General features: G+C 42.6%; 1 protein-coding gene and 1 long non-coding RNA gene across 4 annotated transcripts in view; one reads left to right on the forward strand and one right to left on the reverse strand.

The window, feature by feature from the left end:
* Window positions 1-21286, reverse strand: part of EXT1 (exostosin glycosyltransferase 1) — a 263571-nt gene that overhangs the window by 44805 nt on the left and 197480 nt on the right. The window lies entirely within an intron of this gene.
* Window positions 870-18005, forward strand: LOC123652298. The gene is made up of 3 exons (XR_006741562.1): window positions 870-880; window positions 3521-3531; window positions 17905-18005. It is a non-coding gene; the product is annotated as an uncharacterized LOC123652298 (long non-coding RNA).

The following is a 21286-nucleotide window of genomic DNA, read 5'->3' on the forward strand; positions in this document are numbered from 1 at the left end:
ACAATACTATATACAGATGATACATTATAGACTTGTCCACAAGAAACCAACATAATCTCGTTAACCAATGTCAACCAAATAAATTCAATAAAAATAAAAAAGGTTTTGATGTGTGTGTGTGTGTGTGAGTGTGTATTTAAAAAAGGGTAGTTCTGAGCAAGCAGAGAAAGGAAGAGACAGCTTGAAAACAGATTTAGAGTCCCATTCTCATCCAAAGTCTAAAAATAAAAGGAAAAAAATAATAATTTTAAGGCAAAAAAGGGGAGAGAAGGTTTCACTTTGCAAGAAGAGTGGCTATTTCAACAGAGCCCAGTTTCTGTGGAAGTGCTTAAGCTGCCTTAAGTAACCATATGGGGGTTTTAGTGAGTGCCACGTCTCAGATTTTCTTCTCCAGTTTTTATTCTGAAGCTGCAGAAAAAGTCATAACACCTTCCATCAGATTAGGCCTAAGAGAGCAGGGAGTCTGGCTGGGCACACATGCTGTCAGCACGATGCCATTTATTTATGCCTGCATATGGAGTGTGCATCCTCCCCCAGTCACCGCACAGTGTGAATTTCCAGCAGTTCCAGTTGGCCTCTGCAGTACTGGTTAAGATAGCATAATGCAAGACACCATATAATGGGTGCTATTCCTGGACCCGGTGTTTGTTTGGGTCCTCATAGTGGAGGTCGGAGCCAAAGGCATGTGGGCAGAAAGGGCAGGTGGAAATGTAGGTCCCAGTGTAACCTGAAAGGGATAGGGCGAAGACACATTCATAGAGACTAGCTTGGGATTGCAACAGAAACTTCTGCAATCGATAAAAAGTGATGATAATAATGACAACTGACATTCACTATGAGTTTATTACATGCCCAACTGTCTGCAAAGCACTCTTTACCTGTTTGGCCATTTGACCTTCCAACAATCTTATGAGGTAGGTAGGATAATGTCTCCTACTTTATGGAAAAGAAAAATGGAGGAGTATAGCCAATGTACCTAAGTTCACTTCCCAAGTGGCTGGTGAGGTGGTGTACAGTATGCACACTGCCTCCCACCTTAGTGCTTCTTGGAGATGTCCCATGGACCAGGTGAGCGAGCTCTGTCTGGAGAGACAGCATGAGAACTCTTATGGAATCTACTGGAGTGATTTATGGTCTTCTGTTCAGAGACACGCCTGGCACGGCATCAGACCTTTTATCTGGCTCTGATTTAGGGATGATGTCCTTCCCAAGGTCATCCCCCATCTGATGTATTACTCCATGTCTTCGGGAGTAGGCAGGTGAGAAAGAAATGGTTGTTCAATTGCTATATTTTACCCTAGACAGGACCACGTTTGGAACCCAGAAACCTCAAGGCCTCTTTAAGAGCTTAAACAATTTTTACTTTCCCAATTCATGGCAGGGCTTTGGTATCAAGATCCACATCATGCCGTTTAGTTATCTAATAAACCTGTGCGGGGGGGGGGGGGGGGGGCTACTATGTGCACGGGTCCCTGAGTCCATATGAACATGATAGGGAAGAGACACAAGATAAATGCTGTAGGTGACAGTGGCATTTCATTCACTCATTCACTTCCTCATCAATTCACTCTACCAATGATACTTATTGGGAACCTCGTAAGTACCAGGCATGCTATCTGTCATCAGAAGCGGGGCATACACGGTGAGTGAAAATTCACCACCATCATCACATTTGTTTACCTTATAGAATTTATAGTCTTATTGGAGAGAACAGCATTAAAATAATTGATTGTAATAAAATCAACAGCTGTGGTGAGTTTCCAAGGAGAGGCTAATGTTTCTATAAGAGCACATGGAAGAGGAATTTGACCTCGTCAGGAGGAGGGTTTAGCTGAGACCTGAAGGGTCGGTCAGGGTCCAGCAGGACTTGGGGTGGAGATGAAGTACTTAGAGCAGGGTTAACACCAAGCTGTCCAAGCCCATCAGCACAGCCTTGGTGCGGAGCCATCATTAAATTTAAAATACGTTTCGGCAAGAAATATACACACATCAGTCATCTCAACAAGTCAAACATTTCTTGCTGTATGTGGACAAGATCCATGGGATGTCATGTAAAACAAAGGCTGCCTAGAGAAATGAGTGTGGTTCAAGACTAGATGTCTGGGCAGATGAGTACTTTCTGTTAAACATGTTGATCGTATTAGAACTTTCTAGATGACACCACACAGCTGCTGGGCTATAGCCAACAAGCAAGATACCTTAGCCTATGTTACAGATAGAGAAGCTGGGGCAAAAAAGAGACTTCACATCTTGCTCCGAGCTCAGGAAAGATACTTCCGATGGCTCAGTGCATTGTCCCCGCTCATCCCCTAGGACCTGCCGACGCGCCTATTCAGCACTTATTTATGAGGCGCCCTTGTGTTGTCACAGTTCCCCAGGCTCCATGGAGATGGTGCTACTCCCTAAATAATCATATTTGCACAGTAATTAAAAGCCAAGTCCCCAGCTCCCTAAATGCTATGAGCAGCTTGAATGCCTGTGTTTTGCCCTAACATTGAGCATCTCTAGGGTGAAGAAAAATCACGAGAGAAGAGACTGAAATGACTTAATTGCAGAGCGACAGCCTTGCATCGAAGCAGAAGTGGACGGAGAGGGGGAGGAGCCAGAGCCTGTGGTGCGATGGCAAGCTCAGGGGGAGCCCAGGCCCTGGCTTCTGCCTGGCCTCCGATACTGACCGCTGAGGGGCCCAGCCTGGGGCTCGCAGGCCAGGACAGGCCCCAGGAAGGTATCTTTGTGCTGCAGCGATAAGTCCTTCCCACTGACGTTAATGGTCCTTCAGGTAAGAGGGTGAAGAGGCAATTTCAGCTATTAAGGCATTAGTTTAAATTGGAGTCAAGAACGAAAGAACAGCCACAACTGGGATTTGCCCAACAAAGACATTGTTTTTATCCATCGGCCTCCTAGACTAATTTAGGGATTACAGGACCTACCCCAAACCTCTGATCCAGCAAAATAAAGATCATATTGTGAGGCCATACCAGCCCAAATGGCCACCTGTGTTTTTAAAGCTGCTAATCCCTTAAGGGAACAAAATTGGAAGAAAAGGGGGGGGGCGCAGAAATATTATTTAAATATTATTTAAACATAACAAAACACATAATTTTCCATTCTTTAAATCGAAATTCTTACTAGAATAATAATAATAAAATAGTAAGAGTCTAAGAAAAGGCTCTTTGCAAAAAATATACTTACAAAATAACACCCTCACATGCAGAAATAACTGATATCAATGTAACAAGCATTATAATTCCTAGTCCACCCATATGCTCAGCACCGTGCTCCTTGCTCTACACAGGGGAAAACAACTTAAGGTCACAATTTGGGGTTAGTACCACTATTCCCATTTTATTATATATATATATTATTGATTTCAGAGAGGAAGGAAGAGGGAAAGAGATAGAAACATCAAAGATGAGAATCATCAATCGGCTGCCTCCTGCACACCCCCTACTGGGGATTGAGCCCGTAACCTGAGCATGTGCACTTGACCGGAATCAAACCCGGGACCTTCAGTTCACAGACCGACGCTCTGTCCACTGAGCCAAACCAGCTAGGGCACACTGTCCCCATTTTATAACTGAACATAGAGCTGACAGTTCAATAATCTGCTTGGAATGACACAGCCAGTAAAGAAGGACAATTAAAGTCCAAACATGGTCTGTCTGAATCTAAAATATGAAAACCTGCCAGATTTCACCAGCATTTTGCACTGGCTGTATTTAAGGAAAGGAGGCACAGATAAAATCTTTCAAAGCATTGATCACTGAAATTATCCTGGTACCTGTTCCAATGGGCAATTCACATAAAGGACTACCAAACCTTAGCACACAGAACTTACAGGTATGCGGACATTTACATGGCTTATTTCTAGGTTTTTCTGATTGCTGCATTCTAGATAAGTTAATGTATTTACAGCCTGGCTTTTTCCCTCTCATCTCTGAATTCATCCTAAACTGAGAAAACCAAACCATTCAGTTTACCTGCCACTGTGAAATCCTGTAGTGGTCAGTAACTCGGTGACCAGACAGACAGGCACAAAGCCCTCCTTCAAAACCTTCCTCTTGGGAGACTGAGTGAACACTCTTTGGAATTATAATGAAGAAAAATAAGTTAGCAACTGCTCAATATATGTTTTTTTTAAAAAAACAAAACCCTGTAATTGAGCCCTGGCTGGTGTTTCTCAATGGTTAGAGAACTGGCCCACGCATCTAGAAGTACAGGTTAAATTCCTGGCCCCGGTCAAGGCACATGCATGAGGCACCGAATTGATATGTCTCTCTCCCATTGATGTTATGCACACTCTCTCTCTTCCCCTACCTCCTTCTCCCCCCCATTCCTTCCACTCTTTCTAAAAAGCAATATAAAAAAATATCATTGGATGAGGATTAACAAAAAAAAAAAAAAAAAAAACAACAAAAACACACACCCTATAATTGAGACTGAAAGTAAACCAAATTACGATAGTGCCATGTCTTCTTGCTACTTCTGATGTGGAAATGAGGATGGGGTGGTATGAGGGGAGATTCTATTGGGTGGGTATGTTCGGTGGGTTCTTGTAAAGTCGCACAAGTTAAAGATAAAATACCCATCTGAGTCCACGTTCAGCCTCCCCAACACAAGAGCTGCAAAGCAGCAGAATGTCAGAAAGCTACCCATGAAGTCCTCAGACCACAGCCTGGCTAAGCATCCTTGCTTGGCTAAGCCTACTCACAGGCCAATTTATAATGCACACAAGGTACCCAGATATGCAAGCTAAGACAAAAAGAAAATTTTCTTATTTAAAAAAAATGTTATGTAAATAAACCAGCAAATTCCACCTTGTCCAATGTACCTATTGAGATTTTTGGGTAATGTAAGCAGAGAGAGAGAGAAGGAGAGAGAGAGAGAGAGAGAGAGAGAGAGAGAGAGAGAGAGAGAGAGAGATTGATTTATTTTCTTCTGAAACCTTTATCTTATAAACCCATGATCGCTTAAGAAAGATTGAAACATGATGTGATGCCCATATCTCCTTGAGATACTTTGCAGAGAAGGTAACCTCGAAATGCTGAAAATTCGGTCACCACAACTTACACAGGGATCAACTAGTGGACACTGATGTTAAGCTGAGAATTTTAAACAGTGGACACGAGCGTGAAACTCTAACTCCAAACTTGCAAACCCCACTAAACAGCCTGTGTGAAACTCTGATGAAAATTTAGGCACCAGAGATGCCAAAAGGTGTGCTGGGTAAGCACACCTCGCCCTACCATTCATTTTGTTGCCAGTAGGATAACAACATGGGAGAGAAACCCCAGCACAGTCTCCTCTGCTGGTAAAGTGACTGGATGGCCAGCATTCAGCTCACAGGGCATTCCCATCCATTAAGGATGTAGCCTCCCGATTCCACCAGCAGATGGGGCTGATCCACATGGCAAGTGCCCCCACTGAACTGGCCTGGTGAGCAAAAACAGGTCCTGCTTCCTTCTCAGCTACCAACCAAAGTAGAGAAGATACCAAGTGGGGAGGAATAGGATCGACCTCATCTCTGAAGGAGGCCTTTTCTCTCCTGTACTAATAGAAAGGCGTAGGGACTGTAGTAGGATTGGGGAATCAGGGTTGGCCAGCTCAGAAGGAAGACATACACTGCCCATGCATTTTGAATATACTTTATAAAGCACATAACCCATTCAGACACGCACTCATTCTGACTCTGAATGAGTATTTACTGAGTGCCCACTATATGCGGTCACTGTGCTCAACTGGATGCTAGATCTCAAACGGAAATGAGACGTGCTCCATGAATTTCCTCATATGTTGACACCAAAGAAATGCAAATGCAAGTCACGTGTAGCTACAAATGCAGACGGGGAGCTGAAGAACAGGTGGGCACTGGAGTGACGTTAGGTGGCCAGGGAAGGCCTATGTGAAGAAGCAGCACTGAAACAGCCTCAGGGCGGAAGAGAAGCCAGCTAGCTTCTCACCTCCTGGGGTCAGGGAAGAACAACCCAGGAGGTGAGAACACTCCTGACATACTCCGGGAACCAGGGAAACCAAGCCCGTCTGGGTGGTGGTGGAGGTGGTGGGAGAAGGAAGACAAGTGATAGCACCAAAGGTACTTATAGGGAAAACAGTGGGTGTCCCTGTCTTTGGTGTATATTTATACAACTTCGGGGGGAGGAGGGGGGACATGACACCACTCAATTGTGCCGTGGTTCATTTACTAGGTGCTATTTTTGAATTTATTACATACATAAACTTCATTTACTTCTCAAAATACCCCAAAAGGTAAATAAGCCAAGCTGTTTATATAGATGAGAAAACAAGAGCACAGAGAGGTTCAGTGACTTGCTCAGAGTCACACAGCAACTGTGGCAGAGACCAGGTTGAAACGCCAGTGGTTTGACACCCAAGTGCATGCCTTCGCTTCTACACTCTGATGATTCTCAGACGCATCCTTTTATTTCAGTGTTACTGTGCATATTTTGATGCACGTATGATACCTTTGGGCATTTAAGTTTAACAGCATTTTTGTTTTGCTTTGTTTTGTTTTTTGGTGGCAGAGAGAACCTCAGTGGCCCAAATAAGAAATATACAATTTGGCATAGGATACAGGCTAGACGAACTTATCATATGTCCTGATGACCAAGCACCCGACTCTTGCCAGACACCAGCTTCCTCATCAGTCTGAACACGGGAGTCCCAAGAGGGCTGTAAATCAGCACACTGTGTATCTCCACAAAGTTTCAAGCAGATGTCTACCCTGCACTTACTTCCCAGGCTCCAGATGGCTCTAGATCCTGGCTCCTTCCTCCTGCAGACCTTCAACTGGCACATCAGCATGCCAGCAAGGCGAGCTCGGGAAGAAGGCGGGAAGGAGCAGACCTGGAGCTCTGGAGGAGCCCGGGGGATCTGGTGGCATTTCATTAGGGCACATATGGAGCCGTGAGCCGAGTCAGCGCAAGTCGCTGCCGCCTCTCCTACCTGGATACAACTTTCCAAAAGATGAAGTTGTTCTACGTGTGGCAGAAAAGGTACCTGCTGCCAGTTAGCCTGGCTCGACAACCACTTATTCCTACCTCTTCCAAAGCAAGTACACATAAGTTACTGTAGTGACATCACAGTAAGGCAATTCCAAATCTATCCCATCCTCTCAAAAGGGAGAGAAATCCTGCTGAAAAGGTGAGTCCTGCAAAATGTTAAAACAAATAATTCTTAAGAGCATATTCCAAAGCAATAGCAAACACACACACACACACACACACACACACACACACACACACCAGAGATTCAAAAAAAGTTCTGTTCTTTCCCAGACCAAGGAACAGGTTTACACGGCTTTCTTTCTCCTTCAATTAAAAGTATCCTTGACATTATCTAGTGATTCATGCACAAGGATGACAAGAAGTCCCCAGAGCACAGAGCTAGGTTAACCTTGCATGTTTTGAGGGGTAGTGGAGAGTTTCCCTACTTTCCTCTCTCTGCTCCAAAAACACAGGGATTTTCCAAAAAAAAAAAGTAGAAGCCAGGGCTCAAGATTTCCTGCCTCTAGCAGTCATTTATCTGCATAAAAGATAGGTGACCTTGAAGGCAGCTCAAAGGAATATCTGAGAGTCAGAATGAGTGCTTGAGTTGGCTGGTCAACCCTAGGGAGACATTGGTAGATTTTGTTGGAACCCCTTTAAATTTCACTTCCTACTTATTTGACTTTTCCTGGAAGTCAGAGGCTCAAATTAGAACCCCCGTACCTTCCAACAGTGACACAGAGCAGCCTATTGTATTACCTTCTGTTGAGCGGGGTGTTGAGGGGGGGATGAAGGGGGTGCGGCTGTGATTACAGGTTCAGAAGACTATCCTTCGTCCCTCTTGGACCCTTGGCATGCCCATTGTTCCCTATCTACCACATTCTACAGACAGACATAATTATAGGCAAGGTTATTTCTTTCTGACTGTCAAAACTCACAGCAAGGCTTACTAGGAGGAAGTGTTAGAAATTTATCCTATCCAGAGATTATGGCACTAATTATATAAACTGTGTAAATAACCAGGTGTTTGTACACACTGAATATATAGAAATGTATTTGCACTGACAAATGTTTACACTGAGTTATAATGCTTTAATTTACCCCCTGTGTGTGTGTGTGTGTGTGTGTGTGTGTGTAGGGGGGATATCACATTAATATAGAAAGAGGGTATTATAGCTTATTAGAGGCCCAGTCACAAAATTCGTGCGGGGGGTGGAGGGTGGGGGGTGGGGAGGGATCCTTCAGCCTGGCCTACACCCTCTAGCTGTCTGGGAGCCCTCAGGGGATGTCCAGCTGATGGCTTAGGCTCACTCCCCAGAAGACTGTCAGTTGGAATCCTTAGTGCTACCACGGAGGGGGGGGGAAGAAGCAGCTCCTGCATTGAGCATCAGCCCCCTGGTGGTCAGTGTGCATCATATATACCAGCCAGTCAGACAGTTGGATGGTCACTTAGCCTTTTATAAATATAGACTGGTATATATGTATATATAAAAGTTTCCCTTTCTATGTAAAACCCAAAATGTATACAAAGTTAAGTCCTTTAAAATGGAAAATTATTTTAAAGATGTTACTTAATTATGAAATACAATTTTCAATCAAGCAGAGACCTTATCTCAAGGAGGGCTGATAAAAAACACACTGAAACACAGTGAGGTGAAGAAGTCACCAAGGTCACAGGGTTGTGAGGAGCATTGCTTAGCTCCAGAGCCCAAACTTAACTGCAACCAAGGGCCTCCACTTGCCCTCCTGGCTGATGGTTTATAGCCAATCCCACTGCCCCTCAGAAATGCCCAGAGGGTCACTGAGCTCAGAGGTAGTCAGTGCCTAGTAAAGCCAACTTTCAGGTATAAAGGGTAATTATTTATTCAGGAATTCTGAAAGGGTAATTATTTATCAATCAAAGTTCCGCAAACCCATACTTTTATCCTTTTTTGGGTATCTCTCAATAGCACAGGATTAGCCATTCTAGGAGATGACTTTGCGGGCTGGCATAAGTTTTGTGGGTCGGTAGATCTTTCTGAAACTATTTCTAGGCTGTGTGAATCGTCGTCTAGGAATTTGTCTCCCTGGCCTTCCAAAACATGAAGTGCATTTTGCTTTTGTTCACAGATAACTTCCCTTGCTACTACCCTTGGCAATGAAGCCAACTCTGAAAATACAAATGACACTGCAAATGTCCCAAGGACATTTAGTTTACTTTCCTTACCTCTAATTCATTCCCTGTTAAATAGAAAGCTTGGGGAAATTTATAGCCCAGGAAGATGGGTGGGAAAACACACACAAAGATGCTACTTAAATGCAAAATCACTCCAGCTGTGTGTGTGTGTGTCTGTGCGTGTGCGTGTGTGTAGTGAAGAGTGGCAGTGGGGTGGGGGTGTTGAAAGAAGGGAGTGGGTGGAAGGAAATGTCCATTTCCATGGCTAATTCAATTTTGGCCGCTCCATGGAGACAAGCCAATTAGTATGGATTGTCAAGGTGTTTTGTATGAATTGGCCACCCGCCCATTATGAACTGGAATGGATTAACTAGCTCATTCCAAACACTCCACCAAACAGCAAATGGTCATATGATGATGATTTTCAGTCACTGACATCCTGGCTGGATTAGAGACTGGGAAGCAAAAAGGCTTGATAAACTCCTAACCATTTTCGAAGAGATTTCCCCTAAACACATCTTTTCCTCTTTCTCCCCTCTCCCTGCCCGTCCCCCAACTTTTATTTTTTTAAAGCTGTCTTGCTGAATGGGAGGCTATATGTCCTTCTGAACATAAACATACCTATCAACCAAACAGCCTATTAATAAGCAATGTGGCCCTGGCCAGATTGGCTCAGTGGATAGAGCGTTAGCCTGCAGCCTGAAGGATCCCGGGTTTGGTTCTGGTCAAGGGCACATGCTCAGGTTGCGGGCTCAATCACCAGTAGGGGACTTGGAGGAGGCAGCCAATCAATGATTCTCTCTCATCATTGATGTTTCTCTCTCTCTCTCTCTCTCTCTCTCTCTCTCTCTCTCTCTCTCTCTTTCTCTCTCTCTCTCTCACACACACACTTTCTCTCTGAAATCAATAAGAACATATTTTTAAATAAATAAGTAAATGAATAAATGAAGTGTATGCTCTAGTATATAAACCTGCTGGTCCCCTATGCTTGCAGACTTCAAAGCCCCACAGAGAAACACCTGACTATCTGATTTGCATGTTTAATTCACCTAAGGTTCTAAACCAGTCTGCCTCCACTGAGAAAGTAGCCCTGAGAAGCTTGGGCTCAAGATTGAGGAATTCAGCACGTGACTGAAGTGCCCCTACACTTCCTCCTCCACTCAACCTCCCCAGTGCCGGTGCCTGCCAAAAACTCACTTTTTTTTTTTTTTTCACCGCTCTGTATTCCCTGCTGTGTGTGTTCTGCCTTGCGGGCTGGACCGCTTGCCAGCACCCAAAGGCCTCTCACCAAATCTCCTCCTGTCCAGTTGGTGAGGCTTCTCTCCAGGCCCAGGCTGTCCCGTCCATTCCACAAACCCCCACTAACCTGTCTACACCTGCCTCCACCTCCACAATGGGGAAGAACTTAATGAGAGGAACCCAAAAAGAATGCCTGGCATTCAAACAGAAATTCCAAGATGAAGAGGTATGATCTTGCCCATGAAAAGCAGGGCATCTCTTTAACCGGGAAGACTGAGTCCAGGTTGGCTCATGGGCAGTGTAAGTTCCCAAGTACAGGGTCACCGGGAGTGTGAAGCCTCAAGTGTATGAGGAAGTCAGTTACTGAAAGCTTCTGATCCTCCAAAACACCTACCTCAGAAACCATGCCTGGAAATCAAAATGAAACAAAATTAATACATTCCCATCTTTTTTTCTGGCAATAATGGCATTTGCCGAAGGACGGCATGGCAGGAATAAAGTCCATTTTCAATGTAACGCTTCATTCTATATTAGTCCCTATCTTGATGTCAAACATAAAAACCACTAGCAAATAGGTTTCTGGTTTTAAAACAATCCTATTTGATTAAGCTAGATTTCAATGGATTCTGTTTAGTCTGGAAAGGTGCAATTTACACTCTTTTGCCATAAATATTTATTTTTTTCTTCACATGCAAAGAACCAAATACATATTTTTTTCTCTTTGAAATAAGGTTATGCTAGGTGAATAGTGCTTTTAATAACGTGGTTCTTAAGAAAACCAAATCAGCCGAAGCTGGTTTGGCTCAGTGGTAGAGAGTCGGTCTGCAGACTGAAAGGTTCCAGGTTTGATTCCGGTCAAGGGCATGTACATTGGTTGCGGGCACGTCCCCAGTAGGGGGTGTGCAAGAGGCAGCTGGCCGATGTTTCTCTCTCATTGATGTTTCTAGCTCTCTCTCTCTCTCTCTCTCTCTCTTCCTCTCTGTTAAAAATCAATAAAATATATTAAAAAAAGAAAAAGAAAAGAAAACCAAAATCAAATATGAGTCCTTTAGATTATGAACTTGGTGTTGTTGTGTTTTCAAGATTTAGTAAAAAAACAAAACAAAAAAACCCAACTCATTTATCCTGGGAGATTAAACAAGAAAAGAGTACGAAGTGACATTGCTACACTTATTGCAAGCATCCCTGACCCTAAAGCTCACAGCCTGCCTGATTTCAAGTGAGACTATCATTTCTGCACCTTTAAGGTTTTGTCTTTTACTTTAAAATAAATAAATAAATAAATCAGATTTAGGAAACAAAAAAGCTTTGTTTAACGATGACCCAAGTACTCACAAATTACTTCTGTGATGGCTCACTTTTCTTAACACGGAAGCAAAACTAAATCTAGGAAATTAGCTGTGACCATATAACAGAGCTCCCTCTCCAACCCCTCATTGTCCCCGAGGAGTTTCCAGATGTGGGTCTCTTTTATTCAAACATCTGGCTGGCTGCCCACCTCCAACATTTGCTTCCAGCCTGTTCTTTGCTAAGGGCTTTAGGCAGAGGTGATACCAAGGGGTCCTCTGGGAGCCGACAATCAATGTAACAAGTGGGCAAATAGAAAGAGAATCGAGAGACCTGATGCTGGGAGTTATGTCTTGGATGCACCATTTGTTTGCAATTTCTAGCGCCAGTCCAGTAGTCTATACCAGTTCCCATACAGTGGGTCCGCTAACCGTGAGCCTGTAGGTGTGGCCACATGGCTCGTTTATAATCAATCATAAACTCTGCATTTATTTTCCTGTCATGCAGCTAGTTCTAGTGTGGGCTGCTTCTTTCTGGGGTGAATGTTAGGAAATGTAAACCAGGTTTACCAGTCCACAAAGCATATTCTATGTGGTGTCCACCATCGGTCTCTAGGACCCAATGGGCACACCATAAATGTATCATGAATAAAATGAAAGAAGGAATAAAATGGAATCTGCATCAATGATTCAATTAGAAAAATCAAGTTAGTATTATCAGCAGCATTTATGGGAAGGCCAGCTCAGTTTCCATTCTACAGAAGGATAAAGTAAAAAAAAGAAAAACATAGGAGGACAAACACTGACTAGCCGATGTTGAACTCCCAGGTCTGAGCTCAAGGTTTGGCTTTTTAATGGCATTTTACTATTCCTAAGTGTCACGGGAATATTTAAAAACACCTCCAAATCTTCCCTTTAGTTATAACCTGGTCCCCACAGAATTTACTGACATAACCAAGAAAGAATCAGCTCTAATAGCACTTTGATGATTTAACAGTACAGCTATTTGAAGTGTATGGCACCTCTGAACATGTCCCTATCACAATGGACTCCTCGGCAGGAATGTCTTTCTGCTGCTTTATGCACAAATACACATATCGCAATACCTGGCCCCAACAACAGATCCAGTGATAGGGGAACTCTTCCTTCAGGAGGCTCAGGAAGAAGCCCTCATCCCCTTTTGCACACATCTGTTTCAGCTCAGACCCCCCAGGGATGCCTAAAACCTAATTAACCAATTAATTTGCAAATATATTCTAATTTATTCACAGCAGATTTTCCTGGCTGTTAAGGTATCTGACGGCAGACCATATGCCGTACACAAGAGCAGGACCCCATTGCAATACCACAGGTGACCCCGCACAGGAATGACCATGCGAGCTCTGGTCCATACACATCTCTATCCCCTGAGGAGAGAAGGAGCTGGCGTTTTGTGCATCCTGATTAGGTTGTCTACGCTTTGGTGAAGCGTTTGTGAATACAACCCCAAGAACAGAGGAGTGATAAAGTGTGCTCACCCATGCTTCCTAAAAGCGCTTCCACAGGATCCCCCAGGGGAGGCCTAGGGGCAAGTTATTGGAGGAAAAGGATACTATGACAACATGTCTGTTTTAATCTGCTTTCCTGGGGCGGATGGAAGCAGGGAACTTGACATTATAGGGAAAGGATGCGCTGTCACACTGGGAATGATAACTGATGATAATTTGCATGCAGAACTCTGTTCTATAACAAAGCAGCCACAGCAGGTAACATTGTTTACTTAGACAATCAGGTTGTAATTTATTAAACCTGTGGATTAAATAAATAAAAAAGAAGATAGGATGTTCTTAATTGCTACACTGCAATGTTCTTTCAGCTCAATGACTGTATAGCTACAGATAAGAATTGAGAATAGCACTATCAAATATTACAGGGATTACCTAATTTAAGTAATGAAGAGTATCTCAATGCACATTTTGTTACCTAAAAATATGGAGTGTGGATTTTAATATGTTCACCCTGAAAAGCTTGGATAGCTGCTAATTGTGCAGCATTAAAAGAAAAGCTGAATTTTCTAGCATTGGTACTTTATTTAAAAAGATACAATATTGTTTTTAATATTAGAATATGGTAAAGAAAGAAATGACACTATTGTACGATTCGGTTTGGTATCTAATTGCTATATTATAAATTTTACCATTTACTCGATTCCTATGATCTCTAGACATATGCAAATCAAATACTGATGTAATGTGGAAAAATACTATAGAAAGGAAATGCACATCCAATTTAGGGTGAGGAAGCCAAGACAAAATTTTATATAATAGATTCTGAATTTTCTACAAGGAAATTTGCTTGACATTTAGTTTTTCAATGCTTTTCTCATTGTATCTTTACAACAGCAAACCTACCCCTTCCCCCAATTATCTTCGGTAGTTTGCTAACTGAGCTATCATACAGTCCCTCAATTGATCTGCTAACTCTCCTATTCATGTGTCCGGAAAAATGTAGGTGACAGTTCACTACAACATGAACTTCAGAAAGTCTCTCGCCCAAAAGGATTCCAATACAGACGATCACAGAAACTGGTACATACATTTCTTGATGCAAAATGTTTCAACATGAGTCTCCTTCCTTCCTTCCTTCCTTCCTTCCTTCCTTCCTTCCTTCCTTCCTTCCTTCCTTCCTTCCTTCCTTCCTTCCAAAGCTCCATTAGGATCTCCTACAGCAGGGTTAGCCAGCTATTCTTTCTACATGGAGAAGCTGCCACAGGGAAAGATTGTAATCTGCAGCTCAAGAAAAAATTCGTGTTAAGAATGTTGGTCAGGTTTTCCACGAATGAGACATCTGAAGATACTGTCAATGGGGACGGTGCTAATGATTTCCTCTATGCTTTGACACTAAGGCTGGGAATAACCTGCTTAGGGCGATGCGCTCAAGGTTGGGGGTGGAGAAGGAAGAAGCCTTGGTATCTGCCCTGTCCCTTCCAGCCCCCTGTTTCTAACACCAGCGGCTCTGAGCTCAGAGCCCTGACTCCTAATTCCACATGCAAACCTGTATTAGGCAACGCTCCAACCGCATTTGAGTGACTTGTTGGGGTCACTCTTTTATTTGCTGTGTTTCCATGATGTATAAGTGAGCTAAATGATCAGTTGCCAAGTCCCACCTTCGGGGGAGAGAGCTGAGAGGAGGAGAGAAAAGCACAGGAAAGAATACAGGTGTGCCCCAACTCACAACGGGGTTATGTCCCAATGAACCCATCCTAAGTTGGCAATATTGGAAGTCAAAAATGCATTTAATCCAGCTACCCTGCACAGCCTAGCCTAGCCTACCGTAAAGATGCTCAGAACCCTTACGTTAGCCCACAGTTGGGCAAACTCCTCCAACATGATGAACACACTGTCAAGTGCCTGTTGTCTACCTTCATGGCTGCATGGCTGGTGGGAGCTGTGGTTGGCTGTCACTGCCCAGCATTGTGAGAGAGTACATACCACATATTGTTAAGCCAGGCAAAGATCAAAATTCAAAGTATAGTTTCCGGTGAATGTGTATTGCTTCTGCACCATTGTGAAGTCTTAAAGTCATAAACAGCAGAACTAGTAAATCAGGGAATGTCTGTATAACAGGAAACAGAGAAAACACCTATCAGGGCCCAGGATTCCAGCTCAGCAAATGCCTGCTGGTCCTTCTCCCTACATGAGCAGTGGGCAGTGGCCACGGGCTCTACTGCAGCAGGCTGGATCTGGCCCGTCATCAAACCTCCGGGCGGTGAAGGGGCAAATGCTGAGCATAGAGAGAGATGCTGCAAACGATAAGCACTTAATGAAGCTTTCTTTAGAGCATAAACAATTACATTCATGCAACAAGTATTCCTAACACTATTGGTGCCAGGCACTGGGCTAGATGCCCGCCCTGCAGAGATGAATGATAATCAGGCCTCGGCCTAGAGGAGCTAAGAGTTAAAGAGCAGCAATCAAGGTGATAAATACTACATGCTGGAAGTGTACTCAGAGTACATAAGGATACATCTAATTCACGAGGGGCATATCCAGGGGAAGTGACGCGGGAAATACATTCTAAAGAATGACAGTATTATCGGGACCCAGGAAGGAGAGAGCCACTTGTCCAGGGAAGCACCGGGACACGGAGGAGAAAATGCAGAATTGGAGTGAGAGAAATTAAAACTTTGCAACAGAGACAGGTAGAAGCACAAGGCAATTTATTTCAAATTCATTTTTAAAGATACTGGACTCTGGACACAAAGGCCAGGGATGGATTCTTAGAAAACTGCCTTTTGAAAATTCCCCACACAAGTAGTCCAACAAGAGTTTTGAGAAAAGCCTTCCTTGTCACTAAAATAAAGTTTGATTTATTTGCCATTTGTAAAAATTAATTTGCTATCTGCTAGTAGAAGTAAGGGTATAAGACACAATGATAAGTGTGAGGCATCTAATTGCAAAAGATCTCACCATCTGAAACTTTCTGAGTCTCTTTCCTCTTTCAATATCTAATACACAGTCAAGTACTGAACACAGACACAAAACTAAACAGTTCCTAATCACTAGTCATTGGAGATTCATTTACCTGCTCATCATTCATTCACCTGCTCATCATTCATTCTTCATTCAACAGCTATTAACGTACAGTGAGTCCCAGGCATTGTTACAAGGTATTAGAACTACAGCAATAAACACAACAACAACAAAACTGTAAGACATTCTCACTGCAGACACTGGTAGAGACTGGAGCTCCAGGCTGTGGGGAAGGGCGAACAGGGAAATGATATGGCCAGGTAGGCTTCTGCTTTTCTGCAGATAGAGTTCCTGCAGGTGCCTCTCCATCTGACCAAGGCTCTGAGCTGGTCCCGGAGGCCTGATTTAACCCTCTCTTGACCACTCAAACCAAGGAACCTGCATCTTAATTACAGAGTCTCTTGCCTGCTATTCTCTTTTTGGTTGTTTCACCCTTGCCCAGCTCAGACATCAATATTTGAGTAGCCTGAGGCCACTGGAGCTGAAATGGCTAGGCCCGGGGTCGGCAAACTGCAGCTTGTGAACCACATGCGGCTCTTTGGCCCCTTGAGTGTGGTTCTTCCACAAAATACCATGGCCTGGGCAAGTCTATTTTGAAGAAGTGGCGTTAGAAAAAGTTTAAGTTTTAAAAAATTGGCTTTCAAAAGAAATTCCAATCATTGTACTGTTGATATTTGGCTCTGTTGACTAATGAGTTTGCTGACCACTGGGCTAGGCCTTTGCTGACCTAATCAGTGAGTGATCCAGGAACTAGATGGAGAGCTTCAAAGCTGTACCCACAGCCCCAGGAACAGCCCAGGCTGGCTCCATGCAGAACCTCCCCCAGAAGTGGAGGGCCTGGCTGTTCTCACTGTCGCACAACTACAGCTAAGCTGAGGTGAGAAAAAATAATTAGGTCCTCAATCTGCATGGAAACATTTTTGCAGGATTTTGTTCTCGCCGTGGAAAACTGTTCCTACGGGATCTATTTTTAACCATTTTATTTTAAAGAGATCAGGAACCTCTTCATGTCGAGATTTGCTCAGTGGGAAATTTTAGAACAATGCCACTTAAAACCAGACTGAGGATGACAAAGCAGAGGAAGTGAGCGAAGGGGGAAATACAGCCACCCTCCTCCCCTTCCATCAGGAGCATGGCCTAGAAAGAGCATGAATACAATATGGCGATGTTTCCTTTTGGATCCAAATCAGTTATTGGAATTCTGAAATCAAGCAGAATTTCATATTTGGGGAAGGTTCAGAAACTCTTTTTCTTTTAAACTACAAGTCTTAACCCCCCCCCCCCAAAAAAAAAAAAAAATGAGGCAAAGGCAATATTTCAAGTAATTGATAGCATCTTGGTTATGACAAACTATTAACCAGAATAGTTTGTCAATCTATTAACCAGAATCCAATGTTCTATTATAGGCACAAAAACATAGCTAAGGAATGTGATGATCCTGATTATATCTGTCACTAAAATCAAATCAAAAAGGAAACCCACTGGAAATAAGTGACCAAGTATTTGGTGAGCATCACCCGGGTGCTGGGCACTTGACATCCATCATTGAAAACAAATCCTGCCCATGTGGAGCCTTTATTCTAACCCAGCACTCAATGAACAAACAATGCTCTGGAAATTAGGTGTCTAAGTCACTTGTGGTTCAGTTTAAAGTCTCTCAAAGGGCTAGTTTGAGGAGAATCACTCCAGACATAGAAATCCATGGTTCTAAGTGCAATTGGCTCAAAGAACTTCCCCTTCTTCCCACAATCACACGAGTCCAGGTTTCCCATCTTTAGGTGATTCATTCTAGAACCAGAGAACTATGAACAGGCACTACAGTATAATAAATGTGGCAGCCAGTCAGCTTGGGCTAAACGATGTTGCAGTAACAAATGACTCTGGCAGCTAGATCAATGGCTTTCCACCACATGGCTATTCTGTGTAGACTGTGGACTATGCTACTCACCTTCACTATAAGACTCAGGCTACAGGGTGGCTTGCCTCAAGGACATACGGCCTTCAGGGCAGAAGGAACAGAGAGTGACAGTCATTCAATGACTCTTAATCTTTTCCTCCTAAGTGGTACAGATGACTTGAGCTCACATTTCATTGGCCAGAGCAGGTAACATAGAGGTCAATGGAGCAAGAATATATTTTTATTCCATAGGCAGGAGTGACTAACAAAATAACCAATAATAGGGTAGATTGAAGCATTCATCAGAGTGCAGCTGGCTACCAAAAAAGATGTAGAAAATATTTCCAACTCTTGCATTTTCCCAAACTTATGATTACTATTAAATTGTGACCAAACTTCTGAAGAGAAATAACTCCCTTTCACATCATAATTCCTTACCAGACCAGAAGCACACAGGATGCAGAATGAAACAAAAATAGAGCCCAGAGAAGTTGGAGGAGACTAATTTTTCCTTCTGTGGTTAGATGTCAAACAATTCATTTTCCCCCTCAATCATTCCTTTCCATGTGTAGGAAAAGAAACTCAAGAAATTATAGTGTGGAAGACTGCATTTTACTTTGCAGCTAGTAAATTCTTCTTAAGAGCCATGTGACCAAACAATGCCAGGTGCAAGGAGACAGGCTGAGATAATACAAACCTCTTGAATTTTTGTTCTGCAGCAATTAGATGGAATCATAATACTGGAAAGACATACTGGACTCATTCAAAAGGGCATCCCAACCCACCCATTTTCTTAGCTATAGGCCAAGGATAAGCTTCGGGATTCAACCACATTAGTTCATATCCAGCATTAATTTTTTTTAACAGAGCTATCTTTATTATTATTATTATTATTATTATTATTATTATTATTACTACTACTAGGGGCCCGATGCAGGAAGATTCTTGCAAGAGGCAGCACACACCACTGCCTGCCCTGCCAGCCCCGCCCGCGCTTTCCCTCTGGCAGCCGCCTTGCTTTCCCTTTTCCCACCCTCTTCCTTCCATGCTGTCTTCAGTCTTCACTCCTCCCTTCCTCAGCATATGCAAATTAACCACCATCTTTGTTGGGTTAATTTGCATACTTGCTCTGATTGGCCGTGGGCATAAAGAAGGTATGGTCAATTAGCATTTTTCTATTTTATTAGTGTAGATTATTATTAAATATATATTTATTGACTTCAGAGAAGAAGGGGGAGGGAGAGAGAGATAGAAACATCAATGATAAGAGAGAATCACTGATTGGCTGCCTCCTGCATGCCCCACTCTGGGGATCAAGCCTGAAATCCAGGCATGCACCCTGATCGGGAATTGAACAGTAACCTCCTGGCTCGTAGGTCTACACTCAGGCACTGAGCCATGCCAGCCAGGCCATCATTAAAAACTTTGATACTCATTTCACTTAATGGAAGGCTTAGCAATGGTGATTCTTTGACACTAAAGAAACCCAGTAGATAGAATGTTGTCTTTTTGACCTGAGATGGTATTCTTTGAGCCACTTTGGAAAATGAGAGCCTAACACTTGTGATGAAAAATTCATAAGCCCTATGGGTGTTTTTTATTGGACAATTCTTCCAACTTTTTTTTACATGTTTAAAAATTTACAAATGTTAATTTATAAATAAAATATTAAGGGGGCAATATTAATAAGCCCTGAACTGAGTCAGCCTTTGAACTCCAGGAGCAAACCCTCTCCATTACAATCATGAAGGAAGTTTCCTTGTCATGGAGGAATAGTTGATAAGCCTTATACATTTAAACAGTTAATACCATTCTACTAGGAAATGTGGCCTCATGTACGTATGCATAATATATACAAGCCATTCCTCCAAACAACATTTCAAGTCACAACATGCACCTAGAACTGTACTTATCAGTTCTAGGTTCATTTGCTAAACATCAACATGCACACATACCCAATCAACGAATGGCCAATAACCAAAGAGCATACTGAATGGACAATTTTCTGCATTCACCCAAGTTATGAACAACTTGTTTTTTAAAACCATGTGTGGAGTTTGCAGTAGATTGCATATGATGGGATGGGATGAGCTTAACAACTTTATGAGATTTTTAAAGTTAGTGACAAGTTTCCATCTTGTTCTTACAGCACTAAAGGAATGGCCAATTCATCAAAAGCTATCGATGATTTAGTTTTCTTGTGAATGTTGAATATCTAGGAAACATGTTTCATAAATAGTAATGATTTGGTTTTAAGGTATATGTTGCTTTATTTTGATTCTTATGTGAGTCTTTTTGGTTTGTTGGTTTTATTGACATTTTAACCTTTTCAGAAATCTTTTATCTTATGAACCTGAGCTTTCAAGTTTTGTGAATTTTTCTTGTCTTGAATTAAGTGAGGAATTTAGGAACATATCTTCCTTACTGAATATAAGCACCTAATAGAAAATAAATGCAGATTACTAGAACATATACTCAATAAGAAAAAGAATACTATGGTCTAGTCCAGGGGCAGCAAATTATGGATCACACATTATCTGTTTTTACAAATCGGATAAAGGAACTTATCAAGTTTCATTAGAACACAGCTAATATAATGTTATGGCTGCTATTATGCAAAAAAATAGAGGTGGAGTTGAACAGTTGCAACAGAAACTGTTAAGTCCTGCAAAGCCTAAAATATTTATCTGGAAATTCAAAGAAAAAGTTTGCAATTGTTGGTCTAGTTCATTACTATATCCATAGTTCATGAAACAATGCCTGAGTAATTTCTTTTGCTCAAGGGGATAGGAGGTGGGGATTCTCTATAAATTCTAGTAGAATAAATGATTGATTCTCGGTGTTTAACATTAGCTGGCCAACATTTACTACTCATTTCAGTATTCACCATCTTACAACCTAATGGACTGGTGAGGGGTACTGGTTCTTCATGGTAACACAGAAGTTAAGCAGAATGAGTCAACTGGTAGAGCAAACCATTTCTGTGGTGCCAGGACAGAGGCCAACCCTAATCAGACGATTGATTTGTAGCAGTGTAAAAACCAACCCACATTTCTGAGAAGATTTTATTGAGGAATGCCAAACACAACTAAGCTGGCCTGTCTCTAAAAACCCAAGTCACTGCTTGTCAGTTAAAAAAGAAGAAATGAGAATGTAGGTTGGCCAATATTTCTTTCCCCTCTGAAGGTTGGCAGTGA

Source organism: Pipistrellus kuhlii, unplaced genomic scaffold (assembly GCF_014108245.1).
Source record: "Pipistrellus kuhlii isolate mPipKuh1 unplaced genomic scaffold, mPipKuh1.p scaffold_m20_p_14, whole genome shotgun sequence".
NCBI classification, from domain to species: Eukaryota; Metazoa; Chordata; class Mammalia; order Chiroptera; family Vespertilionidae; genus Pipistrellus; species Pipistrellus kuhlii.